The sequence below is a fragment of the Natator depressus genome, chromosome 7 (genome assembly GCF_965152275.1).
Source record: "Natator depressus isolate rNatDep1 chromosome 7, rNatDep2.hap1, whole genome shotgun sequence".
Lineage (NCBI taxonomy): Eukaryota > Metazoa > Chordata > Testudines > Cheloniidae > Natator > Natator depressus.
In genome coordinates, this window is record NC_134240.1 from 67,069,987 (window position 1) to 67,083,653 (window position 13,667).

Here is a 13,667-nt window from a genome sequence, read left to right on the forward strand (position 1 = left end):
CAGCAGTTCTGCAGAAAAGGACCTAGGGGTTACGGTGGACGAGAAGCTGGATATGAGTCAACAGTGTGCCCTTGTTGCCAAGAAGGCCAATGGCATTTTGGGATGTATATGTAGGGGCATTGCCAGCAGATCGAGGGACGTGATTGTTCCCCTCTATTCGACATTGGTGAGGCCTCATCTGGAGTACTGTGTCCAGTTTTGGGCCCCACACTACAAGAAGGATGTGGAAAAATTGGAAAATGTCCAGCGGAGGGTAACAAAAATGATTAGGGGACTGGAACACATGACTTATGAGGAGAGGCTGAGGGAACTGGGATTGTTTAGTCTGTGGAAGAGAAGAATGAGGGGGGATTTGATAGCTGCTTTCAACTACCTGAAAGGAGGTTCCAAAGAGGATGGATCTAGACTGTTCTCAGTGGTAGCTGATGACAGAACAAGGAGTAATGGTCTCAAGTTGCAGTGGGGGAGGTTTAGGTTGGATATTAGGAAAAACCTTTTCACTAGGAGGGTGGTGAAACACTGGAATGCGTTACCTAGGGAGGTGGTCGAATCTCCTTCCTTAGAAGTTTTTAAGGTCAGGCTTGACAAAGCCCTGGCTGGGATGATTTAATTGGGGACTGGTCCTGCTTTGAGCAGGGGGTTGGACTAGATGACCTCCTGAGGTCCCTTCCAACCCTGATATTCTATGATTCTATGATAGGGAAGTGGGCACTATTGACCCCAACAGATTGCCTGCGGCCCACTAAGTCCACCACAGGTTTGTTGGTACTGTAAAGTTATTAAGTGAAGGGTGTTGTTATAGTTTGTGAAGTGGGAGATATATTGTATGATAGGCTTAATTTAGACTTTAGCTCACAATAACACATTGGACCATCCTGTGAGGTGCCGGGGGGTATACCTACAATACAATTGGATGTGTGATTGCAGCATGTGTAGACATACCTGATCTAACTAGCATGGATACCAATAGCAATGAAGTAGTGGCAGCATGTGTAATGGAATGCTAAACTATATTATACTGTTCAGCCAGTAGATGGCACTGTGTGTAAAATACCTTAGTTAATGAACCTCAGCCATATTTGGCAGAGCATTAAATGATCTAATGATGATCATGTCTGTGTGTATAAGCAAGCCCCGTGATCATGTTGTACAGAGGAACATGACATGGTGTCAGGAGTAAACTGAGAACTAGACAGAAGGAACAGCAACTAAGGTTTCAGGATCTCATCAACATGACACTCTTTAATGCTCCAGAGAACTTCAGCCTTGACAAACCTTCACAATGGACAGACTGGAAACAGTATTTTTGCAAAACTTTGAATTGCTACCAAGCTGCACAAAGAAACTGCAGATATACAGGTATCGTCTTTAATTTATTCTATGGGGAAGCAAGCAGAACCTATCTTTAAATCCTTTGACTTTTCTGAAGACAATCACAAAGATGACTATGAAAGGGTTCTAGCTATGTTTGATGCACACTTTGTACCTCCAAGAAATGTGGTTTATAAAACAGCATGTTTTCATCATAGAATTCAAGAACTAGGGGAAAATGTTTAATGTTTTATAAGAGCTGTGCATACATTGGCTGAAAATGGTGATTTTCAGGAATTCAAAACATGAAAATATCAGAGACAGGCTGGTTATTGTGTTAACAGATAAAAACCCTTCACAGCAACTACAACTGAAGAGAGATTTTACCTTAGCCATAGCTATTCAAATAGCAAAACACTCTGAACTGGTGAAACTGCAAAACCTAGAGAAGCTTGACAAACTTGAAAACCGTGAAACTAGCATAGAAGCTATAAACAGACACTTGAGTATTAAAAGTCATTACCATAAAACCCCTGAGGCAAGGAGAGAACTCCTCCCAGCCTAAGAGGGACAAATTCCAGCCTCCATGCACAAGGCATGGAAAAAGTCATATTCCCAAGAGATGATGCATGTCCAGCCAGAGGCACGTGGTGTAATAAAGGAATGAAATATGGACATTTTGCAGTTGTTTGCCACACCAAAAAGCAGTCAGAGAATTGACTTATACTGCAGACAATCAAAAGTCATTGTTTCTGGGATCTATCATTTGTGATGACATAAAGCCTGTCTGGAGAGTGAAATTGAATATTCATGGCAAACCTGTTGACTTTAAAATTGACTCAGGAGCTGATGTCACAGTCATCTCGGGAGGGACTTAAAATCACCTTCAACCCCTGCCAGAGCTGAAGTCACCTGACACAGTGACTAGCCCTGGAGATATACTGAACTGCATGGTCCAGTTAATCACAGACAACTTACACTCTGAATGCATACCTTTTGACTTTGTGTGTGATCTCAGGACCGCAGATCAACATCCTTCTCAGCTGCAGCATAGTGCAAGAATGGGCGTAGTGAGAAAGGTGGAAGAAATTGGTGGAATATTTGGTAAAACTGGACTTTAGAAAGGAGATCCAGTACAAATAACCTTGAGACAATGCTGAGCCATATGGTGTACATACACCTCCCAAGATTCCTGTCCTATTACTTCAAAAAGTGGAAACTGAGTTAAAGAAAATGGAGCGAATTGGTATAATCGAGAAAAATCTCTGGTGTGCCCCTGTTGTACGTTATAAAAAAATAAAAATGGAAAAATGTGAATGATTGTGGACCTTTAAAGACTTAATGAAGCAGTTATGAGAGAAAAATGTGTCCTCCCAATGCTGGATGACTTCCTCCCCAAAGGGAAAGGAGCTACAGTATTCTCCAAGGTGGATGCCTCAAGAGGATACTGGCAAATTCCTTTAGCCAAGGAAAGTGCTAAACTAATTACATTTATCACATCCTTTGGGAGATTTTGCTTTTGAAGCTTACTCTGATTTTCCAGTGCACCTGAAATTTTCCAAAGACAGTTGTCAGAACTGTTAACAAACACAAATGGAATTTTAGTTTTTATGGGGAATATTCTGATATATGAATCTTCAATGGAAGAACAGAACAAAACCCTCAACGAAGTCCTACACCTAATCAGTCAGTCTGGACTGAAGCTTTTGGGCCAGACCATAAACAAAGATGGAACCAGTCCTAGTCCTGAGAAAGTAGAAGCCATTTGAGAATTGAATACACCAGCTAATATACAATAACTGAGACACATACTGGGGGTGGTAAATTATCTTGGTCAATACCTAAAAGACCTTCCTACAGTGATCAAACCATTGAATGAACTGTTTAAGTCCATCACATCTTGGCTATGGGGCCAAATCAAGAAATTACTTTCCAAGAGGTAAAAAGAAATGATCTCAACAGCTCCCGTTCTCATGTAGTACGATGTGAACAAACCCACAATGCTCCATGCAGATATAAGCAGCTATGGGCTAAGTGGTGTATTGTTGCAGCAACATGGTTCTGAGCAGAAGCCAGTTGCATTTTCCTCTTGCACACTCCCAGAAGCAGAAAAGTGATATGCCCAGGTTGAAAAACAGTGCCTGGCAAGCGTATGGGTACGTGAGAACTTTTACAGATATCCAAGTAATTGATTCCAAACTACACAGATAGCAGACCATAAACTGCTTGTAACCCTCATCAACAGAAAAGATCTGGATCAAGCACCACCGAGATGCCATCATCTATTGCTGGGTTAAAGTGATTTAACTCAAGTGCTAGATATGTTCCTGGGAAAAATTCGGAAGTAGCAGACAGTTTTTCATGGAGCACAGCATCCCACTCACCTACCTGTGAGCTCGAAGATGATGTAAAGGCATATGTGGGTGCTGTGGATACATGCAGACCAGTGTCAGAAAAGAGACTACACTAGCTAGAAAAAGCAACTTCAACAGACATGCAACTTCAGGAAGTTCTAAGTTACATTAGAGGTGGCTGGCCCACGTATCTAAAGGACTAACAGTGATAAGAGACTACTTTGTGGTATATGGACAATTAAGCAAAGTCAAATGGACTAATGATTAAAGGCAAGTGCATCATAATTCTAAATGAAATGAGAGGGGAAATCCTAAACCTCATCCATGAAGGACATTGAGGATTAACTAAATGCCGTGAATAGCCAACCAGTCAGTGTGGTGGTCATGAATTGGCAACAACATAAAGAATAAAGTTTCTGCATGTGAACCTTGCAGAACTAACAGACAAACACAATACAAAGAACCTTTAATAACAGCACCTCTGCCAGAGAGACCTTGGAAGAAACTAGCTGCAAATTTATGTGAGTTCAGAGGACATCATTACCTCGTCATTGAGGACTATTTTTCCAGATATTATATAGAAATAATGCATTAAAAGAAGTAACATGTCAGTGTTGTTGGGAAATTGAAGTGCACTTTTGCTCACTTGGGTATTCCAGAACAACGGACCACAATTCACAGCAGCAGAATTTGTCATTCCAAATGAAATATGATTTTGATCATATTACTAGCAGCATATTACCACAAGTGAATGGAGAGAATGAGAGAGCTGTACAGACAGCCAAGAAAATCCTACAGCAGGAAGATCCATTCCTTGCTCTTCTGAGTTACAGATCAACACCAATAGCAGCTGCTGGATATAGTCCAGCACAACTCCTAATGAGAAGATATGTCAGAACTATTGTTCCAACTTTGGAAAAGAATCTATCGCGAAAGTGACCAGACATGAAGAGAGTCGCCAAATCAGATAAAAGGGCTAAAAGAGCCTACAAACACTTTTACAACAGATGCCACTCAGAGAATGGCTGGGTCTAGTACCTGGTGACTGTGTTCATGTCAAATTGGATGGAGAAAAAGCATGGACAATTCCAGCTGTTGTAAAGAAAAAATTCAGCACACAGATTATATGTGAATGAGACTGACAGTGGACAGTTTTCAACAGAAACCGTAGACATATACAGTTTGTTCTTCAGAGAGAACAATCAGAGCAAACTTTTCAGATGGTGGATACAGAGCAAGAGGAAGACTCAAGGATTCTGGACCAACCACAGCCAATCATGGCAACTAATGGACAGCCAGATAATCAAGTTATTTTGTGTTTGGGTTGTGTAATTCGAAAACTAGTATTGTTCAGAGACACTCAACAGACTGATATATACTGAACTTCAATCAGTGTGATAGTGTAAATACTGTAAATGGTAGGAATGTAGAATTTAAAGGGGGAGATGTAATGAAATGATAAACTGTATTATACTTTTCACCTATGAGTGGCATCATGTGTAAAATGCCTTATTTTAGCTAATCTCAGTCATACTTGCCAGAGCATTAAAGGATCTTATGATGAACACATCTTGTGTTTATAAGCAAGCTCTGTAGCCAGTCCATGTCTGATACAGAAGAAAACGACATCATGGACTTCAACATGGGCTGTACAAGCCTGCCTAGGACCCTGAGTATGTACTTGGGCAGCTAGCCCCCACAGCTGCAACTTCACTAGCACAGGTATGTCTGCATGTGATGTGTTGCAATCACATCTCCGATTGTGGTGTAGACCTACCTTGAGTGTCATCAACTCCCATTTGAAGCTGATGGTAGCTGAGGGTGTTCAGTGCCATGTCTCTTTCAACTTCGTGACCTAAAAGAGTAGACAAGAATTCAAAGTATTCTAAATGCTCCTCTCTCTTTCTCCATGCTGGACCAAAGGCTTTTAGCAGAGAAAGGAGTGATAAAGAGTGTAACTTTTTCTTCGTTGTTCCTTCTTTCCCTGGCCGGGGGAGGAGGGGGGAAGAACAGCTTTATGTTGATTATCAACCAACCAACCTTTGCCTTCTTCTGAGACCCATCTATTAATGTCTGCTTTTCATTTTGTTTTTCTGATTTTTAGGCTGGAAAGATTATCCTAATGTACAATAAACAACCGCTGAGCGTTGGAAAGAGATTTCTCATCTGGGCTGTTTTGCTGGTGAGTTGCTCGAAGCCTGATGCTATAAAGATAATACAATTAGCAGAGCTAGCAGGCCTCATTATTTTTAATTACTCAGACTGCTGCTCACATACTACATGTAATTTGGTAAAGAAAAATAATCCCTATGTGTTTACAATAATCCAAAGCATACAAGTGTTTGTGAAATCCTGCAGAGGGTTATGTACTATCAGTGCTGATTTTTGTGTAATATTCTAATTGAACAAATGTCCTCACACCCAGCAAGGCCAGAATAAAACTAGGATAGGAAATGTGGATAGTTCAAAATCTAATTACCTTCCTTTTGCAGCTCACATTTTGGTCCATTCATCAAAGTCAGATCGACTCATTATTATTAGCCTATTATCATTCTTCTAGTTAGCTGGTTTCATTTTAATCAATATTTCAGATTACTCTCCATCAAATGCAGTTTTAAAATGAAGCAACCCAGTGCAGTTTAGGTTAAATGGATGTATGCATTAGGTTCAATGCATTGTGCTTTATTACTCAAGATTTCTTTTGAAATAAGTAAAGCGATGTGTCTGAGGTAGGTATTGCAAATTAGAGCTGATGTTGGATTTGAGTTTTGTTCTGGTAGCAATCTAACCATTATTTTCACCTGGGATATGTGCCTCTAATAACCAGCAAATTACTTGTTTATCTGTCTGTTCTGATAATCATGCACAGAGAGGCTGTGTGGAGGAATAGGAAGAGTGCTGAGTCCAGTCCTTTTGAATTCACCCTTTCTGTGCTTCTTACCACCTGCAAAATGAATTCTTCCTAGAGGAAGACATGTGGCACAAATGTCCCATCCTTTGGTGGCTGCTCTTCCCTCATCTGCATCTGCCATGAGGGCTGCTACTATTCTCCCCTTCTGGTCACCTGGTGTCTGTTTCTTCCATTCATCCCCATTTCCCCCACTTACAAAAGTTCTGCCAATGAAGTCAATGAGGCACTCTGCATTTGCAACAATAAAAACAAGAGTAGAATTTAGCTCATAATTGGTAAGTCTCTCTCTTTCAAGGCCTGCACAGATCCAGGCAGGGGCCTCACCTTCTAGGAAATCATGAAAACTTCACCTACTTTAAACTGGGCTTTATTAAGGGCCCCTCGGCACTAGAGATACAGGCATTGGCAAGATCCAGAGCTTCCTTAATGCTTGCAGCCCTGCTCTTAACTCATATTAATACACGTACAGTAGCTCAGTAATAAATAAAAAAAGGTAAAGCCTTCTGTGATTAGGAGTGGTAGCACTGATATACAGCAGGGCTCCAGCCAGTAGTTAATTATGCAACACAAGTTTCTAACTGGGGAGATAGATATCTATACCAGGGATGAACTTGTGCTTCAAAACTTGGACCCAGTTCCAAATTTTCCCATAATGCAGGAGTGTTCGGATCTGGACATATTCCTAATCTGTACTGCTCTACTACAGCAAGAGAATTCCAACCTCAACTGAAGTTATTTCTATCTGTATAAATAGGATGGCTTCTTTCTGAGGTCGACAAATGAAGGATATTATTGGAAAAAGCATAACTTTGCTGCATATGTATTAAGGTCAGTTTTGAAGCATGAGCCCAGCAAGGGTACAGACTGTTCTGTATCTTTCCAAACACTCCACTTTCTATTTTGTTTTAATCAAATTTGGCTCTGGATCAAAACTTTTCATTTAAAAATAATTCTAATGCCTCCCCTGTCTGATCATATATCATATCTGGGTATCAAAATGTTTTACTGATCACTGCAGATTTAAGCATTTGGCCAAACAGCTGCAAGTTTCACCTTCACATCCCCTGTCTTACGCTCCTCCAGTAAGTTATGTGCACTGTTTTGCAAACTGCTCTAGCCTCAGGTAGATCTTTGCCAAAATGCAGGCAGTTTTCTGTGTGTATCGCTGGGGAAAAATTGTAGCTGTGCAGGCCACATGTTTAACATTGTCAACTGCGGAACACAAAAGAATTCCCTCCTCCTTACCGCTGAGGCCTGCCACAAGCAGCAACATCCCCTCCATCCAGTTGCTTCCAGTGAAGAATCATTTAGGACTCTCATGCAAAGCTCCCACTGATTTAATTGGTTGCAGGCTTCAGCCCAAGTATGGATGTTGTTTTATGGGACTCAGTTCAATATTTATGGTAGTCCTGTGACTCTGTGCTGCCTTGAGAGGCTCACCAGGAAACTGAAGGCCTCCCAGAGATATCCAGAATTCAAAGGGAACATGTCTGGTCTTGCCTCCACCTGCTCCTTTGGCCAGCACTGCACACCCCTCAGGGGACATGAGGCTGAGTCCCTGTGGTCCAGAGCACACAGTTGTACATAAACCTTCTGCGAACCACACAAATGGGAAAAGCGCCTTGGGCCCATCCCTTCCACCATGCATCTGTGCAAAGAAGGGCCTATATAATTTGTTTCTTGATGAGGTGAAACCTGTGAGAACCAAAATGTAGGTGACTTCCATCTCTCACCTAAGCATTATTTCCATTAGCAAAGCACTGTATCTGGCTGTTCTAGTTTGGCTCTAACGTTAGCAGCTTAGCAGATGTTTTCTTTACTTTTCCCTCTCCCTCCCCTAATATTTACAGGTGTTTCTTGACTACAATTGTGCATACTCTCTTAACTAATGTACTGTAAGTACGGTCTGTGTGTTTTCAAGTTGAAATACCACTTTGTCTGTTGTTTCACTTGACTCAGATAATGCCCTCTTGTATATACCACAAGGTCCGTTGCAATTACTTATAACACTGTCAGAGTGGTGCCCTCGTGAAAGGACGTAAGAGCATTTAAGAGCATGAAGCTAAATTGACCAGCACTGTAATGGGTTTATAAGTAAGTGCAAGTAACCATATTAAAATATTATAAAGCTCTCTTTCATATTGTACATATGTGTGTATAGTTTGAAAGAAAGCTTGATAATAATTTAATGGGAATCCCGTTTTATATTGCCTAAAAAAATCTACATGAAAAGAATGTTAGGTAGCAAAGCTAAGCACTCAGATGTTTAAGAAATGCTAGAATTAAGTTTATCCGTGCTACCTTGATTCAGCCCCCTTGTGCACATGCATTATGATACAGTCTTTAATTACATGATTACGTACTAATTTGTCTCAATCTTCAAAGGAACCTGTGGGAGTCAGGTATCCAACTCATTTAATTTCAGTGGGATTTCCACACCTAACTCCTTTAGTTTCCTTTAAAAATCCCATCCTGAGTGATTTGCCCAAAGCCATGAAAACACTTTAGTGGAAGAAGTGGAAGTGGAAGAGCTGGAAATAGCACCCAAAAGTCCTGACTTGCAGTCATCTACTCTGACCCCTAGACCATACAGTCCTCTAAATATTTACGTTTTTCATCCCAAAACATCACTAGGAACTTTGGGAACTTAGAAGTCAATGGGACCACTCATCGTATGTAAAAGTTAAGCATGTGGGACCAGGGTTTATATTCCTGATTCTTCTTTTTTCCTGCTGAACGTATTTAGGGTTTTATAAAGTTGTTAGATCCAGTGCCTTCCTAGATAGTTCAAAAAATTCCTTACAGTAGCAACTCCTGCTGTCCAGTGTCTGAATTAACCCTTCACAGGCCAACATACACTTTTAGGTCTCAACTTCAGTGTTGCTACTCATGTGCATCAGGCTCACGGGCTATGATAAAAGTTTAATTTAATTTCTTCTTTTTTTTGAGTATTTAGGCTTTGGATTTTTTTTCAAAGAATAACATTTTGCAATCACACTTTCTGTTTAGAATATGAGTTATAGAATTTCCTGAGGTGACAAAACTAATATACTTTGTGGCACAGAAAATAATTACTGGGGTATGAATTAATCTTCGTGCTCAATATTCCATTATGAAAATGAAGTATTGAATAAAGAAAAGTGCTAAACTAAACATATATCACCAATATGAGTTGATCATGATTTCTGTCTCAAAATCAGGTGAATGTTTCTGATTTTGCATGTTTTCAGAAATGCAGTATACTGTATTGTACATTTCATACAGCTTTGCTAGGTTATGATACACAGTCCAGGACTGAGGTAAAGGTATCAAAAAAAGTTGAGTGCAGAAGGCTGAATTTGGGCACATATTTACTGAGTGAAATGTCACATTAAAAAAATTCTAGGCATGCGTATTATCACTATTGACTTAAATAAGAGCAGAGTTAGGCCAATGTTTAGCACTTTGAAAACCCATTCAAATGTAATAATGGGCCTGATCCTAGGTTCCTTCCCCTAGACCATACTCCTCCGAAGTTCCTTTGGAATTTTGCCTAAGTAGATAGGTCAGGGTATGTCTCAATGTACCTGAATATTTTTGTAAAGATATGGGGCTTGAACAACTTTCCAGTGGACCAATACTATCTTAGGATATTAATGGGGTTCGACACTTAACTCTTGCTGTCCTTGTTCACATGTACAAATTAGAAATGATCGCTGACTTTGAAGTTAGGACTTTTCCCTAAGGCCATATTGATAAAGTCCTTGGAGGACTTTCACCTTGGGAGTTAAGCAACGATTGGGTGAGTGTTTCCCACATGATCAATTAAAGGGCGCATGGACTTCAGCCCTTCATGTCTCTGATTATTTGTGTGTTAATGCTGACTTTAAGTATGTTCCATAAGCTTAGCATCCAGATTCTTTATTGCTCATTTCATCTTCCATTCATGTAACTAATGAGATGTAAAATGACTTTCATGTCAGATGGGTTCTATAGAGTTTCTGGAGTTTGTCATAACATTCATGTCTTCTCTGTGTCATTCCCCTGAGCTGCTGTTAAACAGCAGCGCTAAGCTGGGTATGAGAACTTGTCTCTGTGAAAGTGAAGGAAAATGATACCACTGCTGAAAATATTTGTTTTGACAGCTTTTTCCATTGCATTGTTGTTAGCTTATCAGTCAGGGATTTCTTTGCATGTTGTTAACCATAGACATTCCACATGAACACAAGTTGTGTTATTCTTAAAGAATCTAAGAATGTGAAAGGCAGTGTTCTTTGCTAGATATGTCTTTAGCTACTAGATAGCATTTGCAAGTATAAAATGGACAAGTCTTATTATTGAAGTCTTAATTTTGTCATAAAAATTGGAGATGGCCCTGTACTTGACCTGCAGTAAAATTATCAGTGACTGTAGCCAGACCAGACATAACCAGTTCATCTGGTTGGTCTTTTGAGTTGAATTTCTCCTGATTCCCAATCATCTAACAGCCAGAGTTGTAATACTTAGCCACTCTCCATTGCTTTTCATCCAAGTATCTCAAATCACTAATGAAAGAGAGTAAATATAATTTTCCCCATTTCACAGATGGAGAAAGCTGAGACAAAGAGATGTCAAGTGAGTTGCAGTCAGTAGTCAGTAGCAGATCTGGCAATAGAGCCCATGTCCACTGACACCTTAGGCTTATCTAACACAATGGTAAAAATAGGTTCATTCTTGGAAGCCTTTCTTACAGGTTCCCACTGTCTTTAATGCCAAATCAACTGAACCAGTGTTAGAACTGGTTTTACTCCACTGTAAAGAAGACCAGGCACACAGTTTACTCTCTCATATTGTCCTCTCGCTCCTCCATCCCCACCTGCTCAGCAATAGCAGTCAGTGAGCACTGACATGTTATCAGTCCCAGTCAGATGAACACATGGGTCCACATCTATCGTACATATGAAAACTCAGTGACATGATGCCGTGGTGGCACAAACAGGCAATACCATCAAGTTTAATGCATTTATCCTCTACATTCTGCATGGAAAAACTACTGGAAACCGTTAATAGAATAGAAAGAAAACCCATGCAAATGAAAATGCAGTGGTTTAGAAGCTGGGAATGTTTGCACATTCTATTGCTCGTGCTGTTTTTCAGTTTCTGAGATGCTTAGGGGACTTTGAGAGTATCCTGATGTTGGAAGAAAAACTTAAATAGACTTTTACACATCCATCTGAGTTTCAGGTTAATTAAAGGGTCAACATTCTTTGCAGGATTAAGGATTGTTTCGTTTCAGTGGGATGAACTTCAGACGAATGTCAGTGTTTTTATCCATTCATATGCATTTGTGTATATATAAGTACAGTAGTTAGGCATCTATTATACAATAGAGCACTCCAAGGATTTGGATAATAGATCATTCTAATCTAGGGAAGGGTTAAATTCATAACTGCTAACAGTGGGAGAAGTGCTAGTTCCTATGGCAATTTGAAGAAAGCAAATTGCCTAGAAAATTTATAGTATCACTGTACAACAAAAATTATTGATTAGTAGATGAGGGACTCCATTTTTATAAACTTAATCAAGGCTAGCATTTTATATTCAGCCACTAGTCTGTCAAGGAGAAAATGAAAGCTGCAGCCCCATAAAAAAACAAGTTGGTAGTTATCAGGGGTTTTCAAAAACCTAATGTGATTTTTCCATGAGGACTGAAGGATAAACCTTTAACAGGACAGAGAAAAGGGGTTTAAAGGGACAGGTTTCCTGCAGAGATCTTTGTTTTGGTATAGTTGCTTGATATAAAACAGTGACATTTTTACAAGCAGCTGCTATCTTTATCTTTCATCTTTAATAGTACTCTATACAAGTGTCTCGCACAGACCAACTCAGAACATTCAGTGGCTTAGCCAAGGAGAGAGATTCCCATAGAAATGTTGGTTTTGAACTATATAGGTCCCGTTTGCACTTTGCAGTTATATGCAGGATGTATGAACATAGACACGAGTCCAGGGCTGGACTTAGGGAAAATGGCACCCTGGGTGAACTTGCATTTTGGTGTCCCTGGCCCCCGTGGGCAAGGTGCCCCCTTATTGCCCCTGGCTCCCATAGACTCCCCAGGCTCCTCACCCTCCCTTTGCTCCAAAGGCCTGCTCCCCCTCCTGCACCCTTAATCCCTGCACCCCCATCACTCCTAACCCCTGCATCCCCCTTCTGCTCCCATGTGGGGAAACTGATCTGGATGCATGAAACAGCTGGCATTGCTGCTCACTCCTCTGCCCTGCACACCCCTAGGGGGCTGTGAGGGGGGTGGGAGAGAGGAGCGACATCAGGGCTTCCTGCATCCAGGTCACTGTCCACGCCTGGGCTGCTTAAGGAGAGGTCCCGAGAGCAGCAGCTCCTGATGCCTCTCAGCACAGCACAGGTGGGGAAAGTGACCTGGATACAGGGAGCCCAGGTGTGTGTGTTGGGGGGGGGGTGCATGGGGGTTCTGGTCTCCCATGTTTAAGAAGGATGAATTCAAACTGGAACCGGTACAGAGAAGGGCTACTAGGATGATCCGAGGAATGGAAAACTTGTCTTATGAAAGGAGACTCAAGGAGCTTGGCTTGTTTAGCCTAACTAAAAGAAGGTTGAGGGGAGATATGATTGCTCTCTATAAATATATCAGAGGGATAAATACCGGAGAGGGAGAGGAATTATTTAAGCTCAGTACCAACGTGGACACAAGAACAAATGGATATAAACTGGCCACCAGGAAATTTAGACTAGAAATTAGACGAAGGTTTCTAACCATCAGAGGAGTGAAGTTTTGGAATAGCCTTCCAAGGGAAGCAGTGGGGGCAAAAGATCTATCTGGCTTTAAGATTAAACTCGATAAGTTTATGGAGGAGATGGTATGATGGGATAACATGGTTTTGGTAATTAAATATTCATGGTAAATAGGCCCAATGGCCTGTGATGGGATATTAGATGGGGTGGGATCTGAGTTACCCAGGAAAGAATTTTCTGTAGTATCTGGCTGATGAATCTTGCCCATATGCTCAGGGTTTAGCTGATCGCCATATTTGGGGTCGGGAAGGAATTTTCCTCCAGGGCAGATTGGAAGAGGCCCTGGAGGTTTTTCGCCTTCCTCT

The 13,667-nt window shown here is 40.9% G+C and overlaps 1 long non-coding RNA gene across 1 annotated transcript in view; it reads left to right on the forward strand.

Annotated features, from left to right (window-relative positions):
* The first annotated feature begins 5,766 nt into the window (after nucleotides 1-5,766).
* Nucleotides 5,767-13,667, forward strand: part of LOC141991599 (uncharacterized) — a 70,006-nt gene continuing 62,105 nt past the window's right edge. The window contains exon 1 of the long non-coding RNA XR_012640397.1: nucleotides 5,767-5,847. This is a non-coding gene — a long non-coding RNA (uncharacterized LOC141991599). The remainder of the gene's footprint in view (nucleotides 5,848-13,667) is intronic.